The 15590-nt window shown below is 43.3% G+C and overlaps 4 non-coding genes across 4 annotated transcripts; 2 read left to right on the plus strand and 2 right to left on the minus strand.

The window, feature by feature from the left end:
* The first annotated feature begins 14036 nt into the window (after positions 1-14036).
* Positions 14037-14109, plus strand: Trnar-acg (transfer RNA arginine (anticodon ACG)). The gene has a single exon. It is a non-coding gene; the product is annotated as a tRNA-Arg (tRNA).
* Positions 14110-14363: 254 nt separating this feature from the next.
* Positions 14364-14435, plus strand: Trnai-aau (transfer RNA isoleucine (anticodon AAU)). Its single transcript has one exon. It is a non-coding gene; the product is annotated as a tRNA-Ile (tRNA).
* Positions 14436-14680: 245 nt separating this feature from the next.
* Positions 14681-14753, minus strand: Trnad-guc (transfer RNA aspartic acid (anticodon GUC)). Its single transcript has one exon. It is a non-coding gene; the product is annotated as a tRNA-Asp (tRNA).
* Positions 14754-14860: 107 nt separating this feature from the next.
* On the minus strand, positions 14861-14932 carry Trnad-guc (transfer RNA aspartic acid (anticodon GUC)). The gene has a single exon. It is a non-coding gene; the product is annotated as a tRNA-Asp (tRNA).
* Between the last annotated feature and the right edge of the window lie 658 nt (positions 14933-15590).

Below are 15590 nucleotides of genomic sequence, written 5' to 3' on the forward strand. Positions count from 1 at the left end.
TTCAGCATCCCTAGAGATGTTGGTCGATCACGATACACTTGCGACTTCAGGTAACCCCAAAGCCAATAATCACATGGACTGAGGTCCGGAGACATGTGAGGCCAATCATGACGAAGGTTACGGCTGACCAATATGGGGTGGAGCACCATCCTGCATAAACATTGTACCTTCCAGCAGGTGTTTATCAGCCAGGCTGGGGATGATGCGATTCTGTAATACATCGACATGCATCTCACCCGTCACGGTAGCAGTTACAAAACCAGAATCATGCATTTCCTCAAAGAAATAAGGCCCAATTATGGTAGATGTGCTCAATACAACCCATACCGTGACTTTCTTGTCATGCAATGGAGTTTCCATGACAGTTCTAGGATTTTCGGTAGCCCAAATTCTGCAGTTGTGGGCGTTGACAGACCCGTGGAGTGTGAAATGAGCTTCGTCGGTCCACAACACATTACTCAACCGATCATCATTTTCTGCCATCTTTTGAAATGCCCACACTGCAAATGCCCTCCGTTTCACTAAATCACCAGGTAACAGTTCATGATGCCGATGGATTTTGTATGGATAGCATCGGAAGGTACGCCTCAGGGCCAACCAAAGAGTAGTGTATGGAATGCCAGTGCAACGTGCGACTGCATGAGTGCTGACTTCCCCATGCATAGACAGACCCGCTACAGTCTCCATTTCTTCCTGAACTGTCTCAGCAGCATTATGCCTTGTGCTCGGTCTGCCTCTACGGGGTCATCGTCTAAACAACCCGTGGCTTTGAATTTCAAAATCATTCTCACCACAGCTGCATTTGTCAATGGACCTTTACCCATTTGAACCCTTCCTATGGTGATGAGATCATAATGCTGAACTAGCACATTCCCCATTCTGATAATACAGCCTCACTAAAAGCACCTTTTCAGGTAATGTCAACATGCTGTGACTCCTGGCGCATCTGATTCTCTCTCTCATTACAGCTCCTTTTATACACAATAGTCATGCGCAGTCACTGATACTTTGCTGTCCAGCGCCATCTGTCAGACATTTTGTGAACTTTTTTTTTGTTTGTTTTAATAAAACACCATGTTATTCCAAGCGTGTGTGCCAATTTTTACCTCTCTGCCTACATTATTCCGTGGTTTGTTAAGTTTTCAAATTTATAATGGCTTTTTGATCACCCAGTACTTGGGCATCATGAGACCACTACCACCATCAGAAGGTTTTTGTTATCTACTGACAGTAGCACACCGATATACAAGATGGGTCGAAGCAGTGCCACTAACAGAAACGTCAGCAGAGACATTAGCATCACTCTATCTGCCCTCATGGATAGCAAGATTCGGTTGCCCTTTGCTCATGACTACAGACTAGGGATTCCAGTTCAAGTCAATATTATTCTCAGAGCTGTCCACACTATGTCAATTCCGACATCATCACACAAATGCTGACCACCCAGACAGTAACGGAATGGTCAAGTAGTGGCACCAGACCGACTCCTCAGCCTTGCCAGTGGTGCTACCAAGATTGCAAATTGCTTACAAACCAGATTTAGCAGAGTCTATGGTGGGAATGGTCTACCAAGAGACCTTGCAGCTACCAGCAGCATTCTTCATGGTACAAGAACAGTTTACAACCCTGGAATTGCTGCATGTCTTACAACTGTAGTGATTCAAGAATTTCTGTGTAAATTCTAGAACCAGTCAGACTTCTACCATCTCAAACACACTTTAAGTCATCAAAATGTTAGAACATGGTGACCTGTGTGAAAGGTCCAAAAGAACATGAATTTTCAGTCAAAAACGAGAAAAGAAGCTGTTGTGTGTTCCCATAGCAACCAAACGTAATACGACAACAAATTTGCCCTGAGACATTGGAATATGTTCAAAAATCTAATGGAGCAAAATTTGAATGAAAAATTGTGAAGACATAAAAAATTCACAACAATAAAACAGCAAAGAAGATTTCAACATATTTTTCTAAGAAAAAATATGCATAGAATGCTTCAACCAAGAGGATACAGTGCGGAGAGTACACAGCTCTCACACAAGTCGTGGGGACACAGACCTGGAAACCAATGTACATCTGATGCCGCTGACACCAGCTGCTGTTCACTGGTGCTGACCTACCTCCGCATCCGTTCACTTACACTACCAGAATTCTACGTGAGGTGAGCATGAAACAAAACCATCATTACCTTAGTACGAAGTGCTACAAGATACTGTTGAGTGAACTTTATTTGTGTAGTTATAATATGTAAAGTTAGTTTTAAATGGTTACAAGAGATAAAGCATACAAGAGTATGGAAAATATACAACAGATTGGGGAAACTCAAGACCCAGGTATGGCCATAAAAATTAGCAAAGAAGTGCCGATTGGGCATTCCTTCAGGGACCTCAAATGGTGAAGGAGACGATTTAACACCAAACCTCCTCCAGCATCTCACTCAAGTACCTGAGAGGTAGGGACCCTGGGGAAGGGGGATAGGAAGGATTTCTTGTCTTTGGGGTCTATCTTCTTTCTCTTTTTTGATCCTAGCAACCACATATGTTTTTTCCTTTCTTACTTCTCATGTTGAGAACCTGTCTATCTTTTCCCTCTTTCCATATTCATAAACTTCTATCACTGAAGTCCTTCCTTATTTCTGTGGTTACCAATAATCTACATCTTATCTTTAGATAAAAAGGCCCAAAGCCTGTCATGATGTGAGAACTGCCAGGTGTTGTAGGGGAAAAGGTGTGTACATAGCGAATTATGTGCACATATATGTGGAGTTATGATGGTTCTACATTGAATGTGCATAAGAAGAGGTGCCCATACACAATGAACAATTATAAAATAGTAATGAGTAATGGATAAATAAGAAAAGGCGTGAGCAATGTCAGTGTAATAAAAACTCTGATGAATTGGAGGATAGTGGGACATAAGTAATATATATAGACATAATATCTATTGAAAGTATAGAAGTTGATAAGAAGAGGAGGACTCTAGGGAGTGAATGATATATTAAAGAATGAATGCAAATTTTAAGACAAATTTATATCTTTGCCAGAAGATACTTAATTATGGTATACGTTGAAATGTATATTAGAGTATTGAACCGTGAGGCCTGCTCAGAAAGGATAAGTGAAGTGTACCCGGCAATCAATAAGTATAAAGGGCAGATGTACCTATGTGGAGATAGGATGATCTGTGGCCTAAAAAATAGAGATGTTTTGTAAGGGGCATACCTACCAGAATGGAAGGAGGAAGTGCACTCATAAGGTCAACCCACAAGCAAGGAATAGGTGCTGATCCTAGGAGAAGGGGACAGTTTCATGACAAAAGTCACAAATTTTATACGAAGTATTCTGCAAAGTGTAAATTCTATGAACAACTAGCATTATTATGTGTTGTGGAAGTAAATGAGTGTCAAAAGAACACTTTCATTTCACCCAGAGTTTCCCCAAGCTACAAATAATGAAAATAGTACATACTAGGAAAAAGGTAGTACAACAAGATAAGAATAGAAAATAGATTACTCATGTGTCATAAGCACCTGAAGTTTTCAATTGAAAAAGGACATAAAGAAAAAAAAGAGCCCTCACAATTCCTAAATATTAGTAAAGCTGACTGAAACAACAAATAAATGTTCATGTATTAATAATAAAGTAAGGTAAGAAAAGAGTAGAGAAAAAAGTAAATGAAAGATTGTGCAAGAGAGGACAGAGAGTTGTTACTCAAAGGAAAGAGGGAATCATTCCACGTGGGAAAAATATATCTAAAAACAAAGATGATGTGACTTACCAAACGAAAGCATTAGCATGTTGATAGACACACAAACAAACACAAACATACACACAAAATTCAAGCTTTCGCAACCAACGGTTGCTTCATCAGGAAAGAGGGAAGGAGAGGGAAAGATGAAAGGATGTGGGTTTTAAGGGAGAGGGTAAGGAGTCATTCCAATCCCGGGAGTGGAAAGACTTACCTTAGGAGGAAAAGAGAACAGGTATACACTCGCACACACACACACATATCCATCCGCACATACACAGACACAAGTAGACATTTTTTCCCCCTAAGGTAAGGCTTTCCACTCCCGGGATTGGAATGACTCCTTACCCTCTCCCTTAAAACCCACATCCTTTCATATTTCCCTCTCCTTCCCTCTTTCCTGACGAAGCAACCATTGGTTGCAAATGCTTGAATTTTGTGTGTGTGTTTGTGTTTGTTTGTGTGTCTCTCGACCTGCCAGCACTTTCGTTTAGTAAGTCACATCATCTTTGTTTTTAGATATGTTTTTCCCACGTGGAATGTTTCCCTCTAATATATAAACCTATGTAAAATGTGTATTGTTAAGATATGACATGCTATTATGTATAAAATATCATGTGTGGGGAAGGTGGGAGGGGGGATATGCAGTGATTCAAGAATTTATGTGTAAAATCTAGAGCCAGTCAGCCTTCTACAAAGCACAATATTCTAGAAAAGAGTGCGGGATGGTAGAATCCTACCTACTGCACATCACATGTTTGTGTGTGCAGGTTTAAAATCAGCTGTGGGAAGAATGTAGACGTGTCAGCCTATGGGCAATCCATAGAGGTTTTACTGTGTGTGTAAGGAAGAACCATGGAGTTTTTATGCTGCTCTGTGCTTATTGTGTGATTGTTATTGTTATGTGAAACAAGAGTAGTTGAAAATGTACTCTTGTAGACTCTTATCTCAGCCTTGTTAGAGGCAAAATGTTTCTTCAGTCTCTTTTTCTTAAAGTCATGGTGTCTAAGCAGACTTTCTTTCAAATGTAAATCAATTTGTTTCCAACATATGACTGTACAAGATACTTACTGAAATTACATATTATGTTGAAAGTGAGAATTTTTGTTGTGCTTGAAAGTCAAATACATCACTGATTGACGAAACGTAAAGTTTGTATGGCTACTTATTTCACAAGTAGAAAGATGCTTGAAAGTGCCTGTACCTAGTGTTATTTGACAGAGAAGAAGTCAAGAGAGCTTCCAGCAGCCAGCTATCCAGTAGAGAAGAGTGGGTGTAAACCCCAAGTCATCTCGTAAAGAAGTGGAATGTGGTTTGGGGAAATAAAGTAGTATAACCCAGACCCACTCTCACAGATGTGGAGCACTCCTAGGAGAGAAGGTGCAGGTGACACAGGTGGCAGAAGAGTGCACTTGAACAGCTCAAATACACTCCTGGAAATTGAAATAAGAACACCGTGAATTCATTGTCCCAGGAAGGGGAAACTTTATTGACACATTCCTGGGGTCAGATACATCACATGATCACACTGACAGAACCACAGGCACATAGACACAGGCAACAGAGCATGCACAATGTCGGCACTAGTACAGTGTATATCCACCTTTCGCAGCAATGCAGGCTGCTATTCTCCCATGGAGACGATCGTAGAGATGCTGGATGTAGTCCTGTGGAACGGCTTGCCATGCCATTTCCACCTGGCGCCTCAGTTGGACCAGCGTTCGTGCTGGACGTGCAGACCGCGTGAGACGACGCTTCATCCAGTCCCAAACATGCTCAATGGGGGACAGATCCGGAGATCTTGCTGGTCAGGGTAGTTGACTTACACCTTCTAGAGCACGTTGGGTGGCACGGGATACATGCGGACGTGCATTGTCCTGTTGGAACAGCAAGTTCCCTTGCCGGTCTAGGAATGGTAGAACGATGGGTTCGATGACGGTTTGGATGTACCGTGCACTATTCAGTGTCCCCTCGACGATCACCGGTAGTGTACGGCCAGTGTAGGAGATCGCTCCCCACACCATGATGCCGGGTGTTGGCCCTGTGTGCCTCGGTCGTATGCAGTCCTGATTGTAGCGCTCACCTGCACGGCGCCAAACACGCATACGACCATCATTGGCACCAAGGCAGAAGCGACTCTCATCGCTGAAGACGACACGTCTCCATTCGTCCCTCCATTCACGCCTGTCGCGACACCACTGGAGGCGGGCTGCACGATGTTGGGGCGTGAGCGGAAGACGGCCTAACGGTGTGCGGGACCGTAGCCCAGCTTCATGGAGACGGTTGCGAATGGTCCTCGCCGATACCCCAGGAGCAACAGTGTCCCTAATTTGCTGGGAAGTGGCGGTGCGGTCCCCTACGGCACTGCGTAGGATCCTACGGTCTTGGCGTGCATCCGTGCGTCGCTGCGGTCCGGTCCCAGGTCGACGGGCACGTGCACCTTCCGCCGACCACTGGCGACAACATCGATGTACTGTGGAGACCTCACGCCCCACGTGTTGAGCAATTCGGCGGTACGTCCACCCGGCCTCCCGCATGCCCACTATACGCCCTCGCTCAAAGTCCGTCAGCTGCACATACGGTTCACGTCCACGCTGTTGCAGCATGCTACCAGTGTTAAAGACTGTGATGGAGCTCCGTATGCCACGGCAAACTGGCTGACACTGACGGCGGCGGTGCACAAATGCTGCGCAGCTAGCGCCATTCGACGGCCAACACCGCGGTTCCTGGTGTGTCCGCTGTGCCGTGCGTGTGATCATTGCTTGTACAGCCCTCTCGCAGTGTCCGGAGCAAGTATGGTGGGTCTGACACACCGGTGTCAATGTGTTCTTTTTTCCATTTCCAGGAGTGTAATTACATTCATCCCAGGAGCTCTTCTTCCATGGAGGAGGGGGGTGGTGAGGGGGAGGGGGGGTGTCACCATAGTCATGGAAAATAAATGCAGAATGAATCAAAATGTTGTACTTTGGGGGAAGTAGAATGAAATTATCATTCCTCTTTCTCTTGTTATAATACTTCCATGTTTATTAAGGATTCTCGGTTTATCCATTCAGACAAAATTGGATAAACTGTTTTTCTTCATATCTTTACATTGGTGGGTGTTATTTGCATGGCTCTTATAATGAATATTGCTTTTTTTTTTTTTTTTTTTGGTCATCAGTCTACTGACTGGTTTGATGCGGCCCGCCACAAATTCCTTTCCTGTGTTAACCTCTTCACCTGAGAGTAGCACTTGCAACCTACGTCCTCAATTATTTGCTTGACGTATTCCAATCTCTGTCTTCCTCTACAGCTTTTGCCCTCTACAGCTCCCTCTAGTACCATGGAAGTCATTCCCTCATGTCTTAGCAGATGTCCTATCATCGTCCCTTCTTCTTGTCAGTGTTTTCCACATATTCCTTTCCTCTCCGATTCTGCGTAGGACCTCCTCATTCCTTACCTTATCAGTCCACCTAATTTTCAACATTCGTCTATAGCACCACATCTCAAATGCTCCGATTCTCTTCTGTTCCGGTTTTCCCACAGTCCGTGTTTCACTACCATACAATTCTGTACTCCAGACGTACATCCTCAGAATTTTCTTCCTCAAATTAAGGCCGGTATTTGATATTAGTAGACTTCTCTTGGCCAGAAATGCCTTTTTTGCGATAGCCAGTCTGCTTTTGATGTCCTCCTTGCTCCGTCCGTCATTGGTTATTTTACTGCCTAGATAGCAGAATTCCTTAACTTCATTGACTTCGTGACCATCAATCCTGATGTTAAGTTTCTCGCTGTTCTCATTTCTACTACTTCTCATTACCTTCGTCTTCCTCCGATTTACTCTCAAACCATACTGTGTACTCAGTAGACTGTTCATTCCGTTCAGCAGATCATTTAATTCTTCTTCACTTTCACTCAGGATAGCAATGTCATCAGCGAATCGTATCATTGATATCCTTTCACCTTGTATTTTAATTCCACTCCTGAACCTTTCTTTTATTTCCATCATTGCTTCCTCGATGTACAGATTGAAGAGTAGGGGCGAAAGGCTACAGCCTTGTCTTACACCCTTCTTAATACGAGCACTTCGTTCTTGATCGTCCACTCTTATTACTCCCTCTTGGTTGTTGTACATATTGTATATGACCCGTCTCTCCCTACAGCTTACCCCTACTTTTTTCAGAATCTCGAACAGCTTGCACCATTTTATATTGTCGAATGCTTTTTCCAGCTCGACAAATCCTATGAAAGTGTCTTGATTTTTCTTTAGCCTTGCTTCCATTCTAGCCGTAACATCAGAATTGCCTCTCTCGTCCCTTTACTTTTCCTAAAGCCAAACTGATCGTCACCTAGCGCATTCTCAATTTTCTTTTCCATTCTTCTGTATATTATGATTGTAAGCAGCTTCGATGCATGAGCTGTTAAGCTGATTGTGCGATAATTCGCGCACTTGTCAACTCTTGCCGTCTTCGGAATTGTGTGGATGATGCTTTTCCGAAAGTCAGATGGTATGTCGCCAGGCTCATATATTCTACACACCAACGTGAATAGTCGTTTTGTTGCCACTTCCCCCAATGATTTTAGCAATTCTGATCGAATGTTATCCGTCCCTTCTGCCTTATTTGACCGTAAGTCCTCCAAAGATCTTTTAAATTCCGATTCTAATACTGGATCCCCTTTCTCTTCTAAATCGACTCCTGTTTCTTCTTCTATCACATCAGACAAATCTTCACCCTCATAGAGGCTTTCAATGTATTCTTTCCACCTATATGCTCTCTCTGCATTTAACAGTGGAATTCCCGTTGCACTCTTAATGTTACCACCGTTGCTTTTAATGTCACCAAAGGTTGTTTTGACTTTCCTGTATGCTGAGTCTGTCCTTCCGACAATCATATCTTTTTCGATGTCTTCACATTTTTCCTGCAGCCATTTCGTCTCAACTTCCCTGCACTTCCTATTTATTTCATTCCTCAGCGACTTGTATTTCTGTATTCCTGATTTTCCCAGAACATGTTTGTACTTCCTCCTTTCATCAGTCAACTGAAGTATTTCTTCTGTTACCCATGGTTTCTTCACAGCTACCTTCTTTGTACCTATGATTTTCTTCCCAACTTCTGTGATGGCCCTTTTTAGGGATGTCCATTCCTCTTCAACTGTACTGCCTACTGCGCTATTCCTTATTGCTGTATCTATAGCGTTAGAGAACTTCAAATGTATCTCGTCAGTCCTTAATACTTCCGATTCCCACTTCTTTGCGTATTGATTCTTCCTGACTAATGTCACTACTATATTGTGATCTGAGTCTATATCTGCTCCTGGGTACGCCTTACAATCCAGTATCTGATTTCGGAATCTCTGTCTGACCATGATGTAATCTAATTGAAATCTTGCAGTATCTCCCGGCCTTTTCCAAGTATACCTCCTTCTCTTGTGATTCTTGAACAGGGTATTCACTATTACTAGCTGAAACTTGTTACAGAACTCAATTAGCCTTTCTCCTCTTTCATTCCTTGTCCCAAGCCCATATTCTCCTGTAACCTTTTCTTCTACTCCTTCCCCTACAACTGCATTCCAGTCGCCCATGACTATTAGATTTTCGTCCCCCTTTACATACTGCATTACCCTTTCAATATCTTCATACACTTTCTCTATCTGTTCATCTTCAGCCTGCGACGTCGGCATGTATACCTGAACTATCGTTGTCGGTGTTGGTCTGCTGTCAATTCTGATTAGAACAACCCGGTCACTGAACTGTTCACAGTAGCACACCCTCTGTCCTACCTTCCTATTCATAACGAATCCTACACCTGTTACACCATTTTCTGCTGCTGTTGATATTACCCGATACTCATCTTACCAGAAATCCTTGTCTTCCTTCCATTTCACTTCACTGACCCCCACTATATCTAGGTTGAGCCTTTGCATTTCCCTTTTCAGATTTTCTAGTTTCCCTACCACGTTCAAGCTTCTGACATTCTACGCCCTGACTCGTAGAACGTTATCCTTTCGTAGATTATTCAATCTTTTTCTCATGGTAAACCTCCCCCTTGGCAGTCCCCTCCCGGAGATCCGAATGGGGGACTATTCCGGAATTTTTTGCCAATGGAGAGATCATCATGACACTTCTTCAATTACAGGCCACATGTCCTGTGGATACACGTTACGTGTCTTTAATGCAGAGGTTTTCATTGCCTTCTGCATCCTCATGTCGTTGATAATTGATGATTCTTCCGCCTTTAGGGGCAATTTCCCACCCCTAGGACAAGAAAGTGCCCTGAACCTCTATCCGCTCCTCCACCATCTTTGACAAGGCCGTTGGCAGAATGAGGCTGACTTCTTAAGCCGGAAGTCTTCGGCCGCCAATGCTGATTAATTATCAAAATTTAGGCAGTGGCGGGGATCGAACCCGGGACTATGAATCAATGTAATGTAGTAAATAGAGTGACTGGCTCATCCACTTTTTACCAAATACTTACTTAAATAACTATGTTTTTAAATAAAATTATTCTTTAATTTTACTTCAATTGTTGAATCAAATGTTTTATGTTTTACAATATTATTGCTGCTTTTGTGATTTTCCCTACTCTGTAGCCAATTTCAGGTGGCTTTGTACAACCAGTCAGATAAGTTAGCAATGGTTTCCCCACTGAGCCTCTAATTAGCTGAAATGTTTGTAGATAATTTTGAACAAAGATCTCTAGTATTGAAAACAAGGGAAACTCCAGTATCATTCATATAAATATGTAACTATTTTCTTTTTTATTATTGCATATTGATTTTTTGAAGAACTTGAGAAAAGATCAAAGAGCACTGCAGTTTAATATGACTGGCTGATGATCTTCAGTGCAAGACTAAGTCCAGAGGAGCCATATAATCTTGCACAAGATATAACTTCAGACATAGTTTATCATAGTGAAGAACATGCTAACTGGGAGGTAAGATTCAAAAGTATGAGTTAGAATCTTACTTGCTAGTTGGCATGTTGTTCTTCAGTACGAACAACTATGTTTGAAGTTATACTTTATTCATGATTTTGAGTCCACTGGAGTTAGTCTTGCACTGACTATGATGACTCTGTGATTGAAATTGATATGGAATAATAATATAAAAAAGGTTCCAGATTTATATGACCAATGCTGGAGATTCCTTTGTTTGCAATACTTGTTATGTAGCACAAATTTCCCCTATAGAATCGAACCTAAGAAAATATTTTTACAAAAAGAGCTTGTGAGTTCTAAAATACAACACTGGGCAAAATGTGTGGATAAGGTACAGTGCTTGTGGACAGGTACCAGCACACTATTAAAATAATGATTTTTTTTCAGTATTTGAATTCACAGTGAAATTAAGTTTACAATGCAATTGGGAATAGGAAGCAACAGTATGTATTTAAGAGATACAGGACAGTAATTTCAACAGACAGAGTAATACCAGTCAGTTTCCAGCATCCGATAACAAATACACATGCAGCCTTCCACTACTTCATGTACGGCCTATACCTTTACCACAAACCCCAACCAGAATCTGAAAATGAATTGAAAATAATTAAAGAAATAGAGTACAGTAGTGGTTATAGGCCTACCTTAGTTGACAACGTACTCAGTAGAAAGAAGAAACAGAGGATAATAGCACTCCTTTATCCACATCACACAGCACAAAATCAAACCTATAACAAATGGACCAGCATCCTACATATAGGTAGGACTTCAAAGACATTAGCCACGAAACTAAAATCCTGGAAATATACTCTAGTTCATTACCACTAAGAATACGGTTGCCACATTCTGCTCAACTGTAAAGATAAGATTCCACCCTCGGAACAGAGTGGAATTTAAAGGATTTCATGCCCTGTGTGTGGTAAATTGTATGTACGTCAATCAAGAGTGGGCTTTTAAGGCAGAGTTGTGTAGAATACCCTCATCTAAATAGTTCGTTTCAAGGTAGAATTCACGAATATAGTTGATAATTGAGTCGACCAACGTCAATTGGTGGCACCAGACTTGCTGGACGGAGAATATGAAACAGCTTCGATGTCACGGTATGAGGGTAGGTGTTACAGATAACGATGATTCTGCTATTGTAGAGTGATTTTGCCTTCTAACTAATGTCCGTCAATGCCAAGCCCCCTGTTTGTCTAGATGTCGTGATGGTACTATACCCCACCTTGAATATGTGACTCTGCCACACATATCTGCTACACAGTTACGTAATTCTTTCTGCTATCATTTTTGGGATAGGGAAAACCTGCGCCACATAGTAGACTTTACACAGAATATAGGTGTCAATAATTCTGACTTTCACGATGAGATTCGTTACCCTCCATGTATTTTCATGTACAGCTCCTTGTAGTTTCTCTGTTGTCCGCTTCCAATTCTGAGCTGCCATTCGCAACGGGCACTTGTCTATAATGATGCCTAGTGATGTATGACGTTCTACAGCGGTTGCCCACGGAATAGGGACAGGGTCGAATCCCCTGATATTTAAAAGTTTACATTTGCCTTCACTTAACTGTGCTCCTGAGGCTTGTACGTAGGTGTCAATCACTGTTTTAACTGTGTCAACATCCCTGTGGCGGCGTAACAGAACCGCAACATTATCTGCGTAGGCTCGGACAGTGAGATTCTCTCCTAAAACAGCCAGTCCAGTGAGGTTCGCGGTCAGACGCCTCAATAGCGGCTCAAGGGAGAGCACAAAAAGCGACATGGAAAGCGGACTGCCTTGCGGGACACCCCGTTGGATGCTAATGTCTTTGGTCAGTTGTCCATTAACGGTGATTTTGGCACGTATCCAAGTGATCATATTCCGTATGACAGTCACAACCCGGTCGTCGAGTCCTGTTTGCCGCAGTACATGTTCTAGATAATGGTGACTAACACGATCGAATGATTTCTGAAAATCGATAAACAGCAAGGCACATTGTACATTAGTCACCGAAGAAAGGGAAATGACATTGCGATATTCAGCAATGGGTGTCATAATTGACCCCCCTGGGGTGCAAGATTGATGTGGTCGTACGAGTTTCTGATGTATCGGCGTCAGTATGGTGTTAACGGCTCGGGCTACTGTCTTGTAATCCAAATTCATGAGAGTGAGTGGCCGGAAATTGTAAAGTGTGTTGTGTCCCGGGTTCTTCGGAAGTAAAAAATTCTTCCTGCTTTGAAATCAAATGGAATAGGACCTCCCCGTATTATTTCATTCACAACTTCAGTAAAGGTGTCACTTAAGACATCCCAGAACTTAATATAAAATGCTTTAGGAAGACCGTCTGCACAAGGGGATTTCTTGGACAGAGATTTGAAGATGAATCAAAAACTTCTGGTGCCGTAAACTCCAATAAAAATTCTTCATTATCAGCAGGAGTGACATCACTATCAATAACCGGCACCATATCGGCAATAGACGTTGCATTCGTGTCTTCGAGGGAGTACTGTTGTTCAAAATGTCGGTGGAGCGTCTGGAGGCCCCCATCTCCCGTCCTCAAACCATCAATAAACATGCGTTTGCGACGTCACTATTGCCGAATCAATTGATACGTGCTCGCTCGTTCTGCTACGACAACAGATTTGAGTTTCGATTTGAACAATAGACCTTCCAACTCTTTCCGCTTCAAGCTCAAGAGTTTAGCCTTGACACGCTAAATTGCTGTTAAGTTGGCGGTGGTGTGACCGACGTTGTCGTACAATTCTCGAAGCACGGTATAGTAAAACTCAAATGTCTCCTTCTTATTTTGGGCTATCCGGGCGCCATAATAAATTAAACCATTTCTCTATTTCGGTTTCGCTATATGGATCCACCAGTCAGCTCAGGAGGGAAAATTGAAAATTGAGCGTAATAGGCATCCACGTGGTGCGGATGACAACATCGATTTCGCTGTCATCCAGATGAGAAATGTTTAAACTACATGGGGGTCGGTAAAATTTAGCAGGCTGTCTATCCAAGTTAACAGTGGCGGCGAGGGCATAATGACCGGAAAAGCATGTCGGAATAACTCATACTGTCTGAGATGTACATACTATCCAGTCGCTGCAGGACTTTGGCACCTAAGTACGAATGCTTCGCGCTATTCGTGTTTGATATGCAACGCTTACATGCACATCAACCGCCTCTCGTCATTGAAAAAATGAAAAAACGCGCGCCTTGCCTCGTGCTACCTGTCGAACAGCGAGAGCAGATGCGTGGCAAGCTCTAAGCTCTGCAGGCGCACTGCGGCCACGCAGCTGGACGAGAGGTACCTTCCTTGGGAGCTTGCTCAGCCATGGAGACCACGTTTCTTAGCGAATTACACTTGTCTCGTGGAAAGGAAAGCTGCCACTGGCCCTGTGGCGCAACGGATAAAGCGTCTGACTACGGATCAGAAGATTCCAGGTTCGAATCCTGGCAGGGTCGGCATTTTGTTAGTTGCCGACGCGTAGCTGGGCAGTGGATTTCGTACGTCGCCGCTTCGTGGAGTGCTTTGTTACTCCTGTGCATCTCGCTGCTGCATGTCGAGGCGATCGTGGTAAATATCGCTGCCTGCAAGCGTCAGTCGAGCAAAGTCGAGACAAGTCAAGCTGAGAGCTGTACGAGATGATACGCAATTAAATACAGGCACTTTCCAAGTGTCGAACGTCACGTGGCGAAGAGCCAGCGACGCCCCAGCCAGCAGAGTGGCGCAGTGGAAGCGTGCTGGGCCAATAACCCAGAGGTCTGTGGATCGAAACCACGCTCTGCTAAAAGTATTTCTTTTGCAGACTGTGTCGAGCTCGATTATTACGCCCACAGCGTCGGCTGGGGTACTTTGATTCAGCGTTAACAGGAAACCCAGTAATTCTGAAGCATAAAGAATGCGAGAACCACTTCGTAAGATGTAGCATTTTTTAAGATTTTGCACCAACTACACTCCTTGAACGCAAAGTTAATGCTCTTACGACCCCCATACGCGCAACACTCGAACAGGTTTGTGAGATAAAAATCGCATCTCCCCGGCGGGGAATCGAACCCCGGTCTCCCGCGTGACAGGCGGGGGATACTAACCACTATACTACCGAGGATGCGCTGTAAACAGGTGCCTGTGTGCGAGAGATATGGTGCTAGTAGCCGCAAACGTCCTACACTAAGTTCGGCGAGTGAAAGAGCAGCAATTAAAAATCGGATGTGCCTCCCCGGCGGGGAATCGAACTCCGGTCTCCCGCGTGACAGGCGGGGATACTAACCACTATACTACCGAGGAAGACGCAGCTAGCGTCTCGAATGCACAATTATGTTACTCAAATAGCTGATACATCTCAAACCTAGCCTCCTGTTGCTGTCAGAGTCAGCTGCTAAGAAATAAAAGTATGCCCCAGGTGAAGCTCGAACTTACAACCCCGGCATTGCTCACGGCTACTGACTTATAAGTACCGTGCGCTAACCAATTGCGCCACTTTTTTTTTGTTGGGCCTCCCTTCTCCCCACACAGCCCATCCATACGCTCACCTTTGTGTGCCTTCTTCGGCTAGCTTCTGCGCTATATTAGTGGCCTTTTCTTTTTTTTTTTTTTTTTTTTTTTTTTTTTTTGCAGTGGTCGATCGCAGGATCACGACGTCTCAAGCTCGTCTTCACTTAATAATAGTATAAATGGTTCCGTGTCGTTCTGCATTCGTCGATGATTCAGTTTCCTGAAGGCATGATTCAAAGTTGTCATCTCTTTGCGTTGAGAGTATGTTCGCCGAGATTACCGCCGTGCTGTTTTCTTGTGGTTATTAACTAAAGTAACTGGGTACTATTGTGTGTTCCTTGAGTTGGTGGAGACACAAACAACAAGATCAGAGGTTTCTCTTTCAGCATGGTAAATAATAATAGAAAAATAAAGTTCCGTATAGACGAAAGATAGGTATCTAGAAAGAAAT

This window comes from Schistocerca serialis, chromosome 9, assembly GCF_023864345.2.
Source record: "Schistocerca serialis cubense isolate TAMUIC-IGC-003099 chromosome 9, iqSchSeri2.2, whole genome shotgun sequence".
Taxonomy (NCBI): Eukaryota; Metazoa; Arthropoda; class Insecta; order Orthoptera; family Acrididae; genus Schistocerca; species Schistocerca serialis.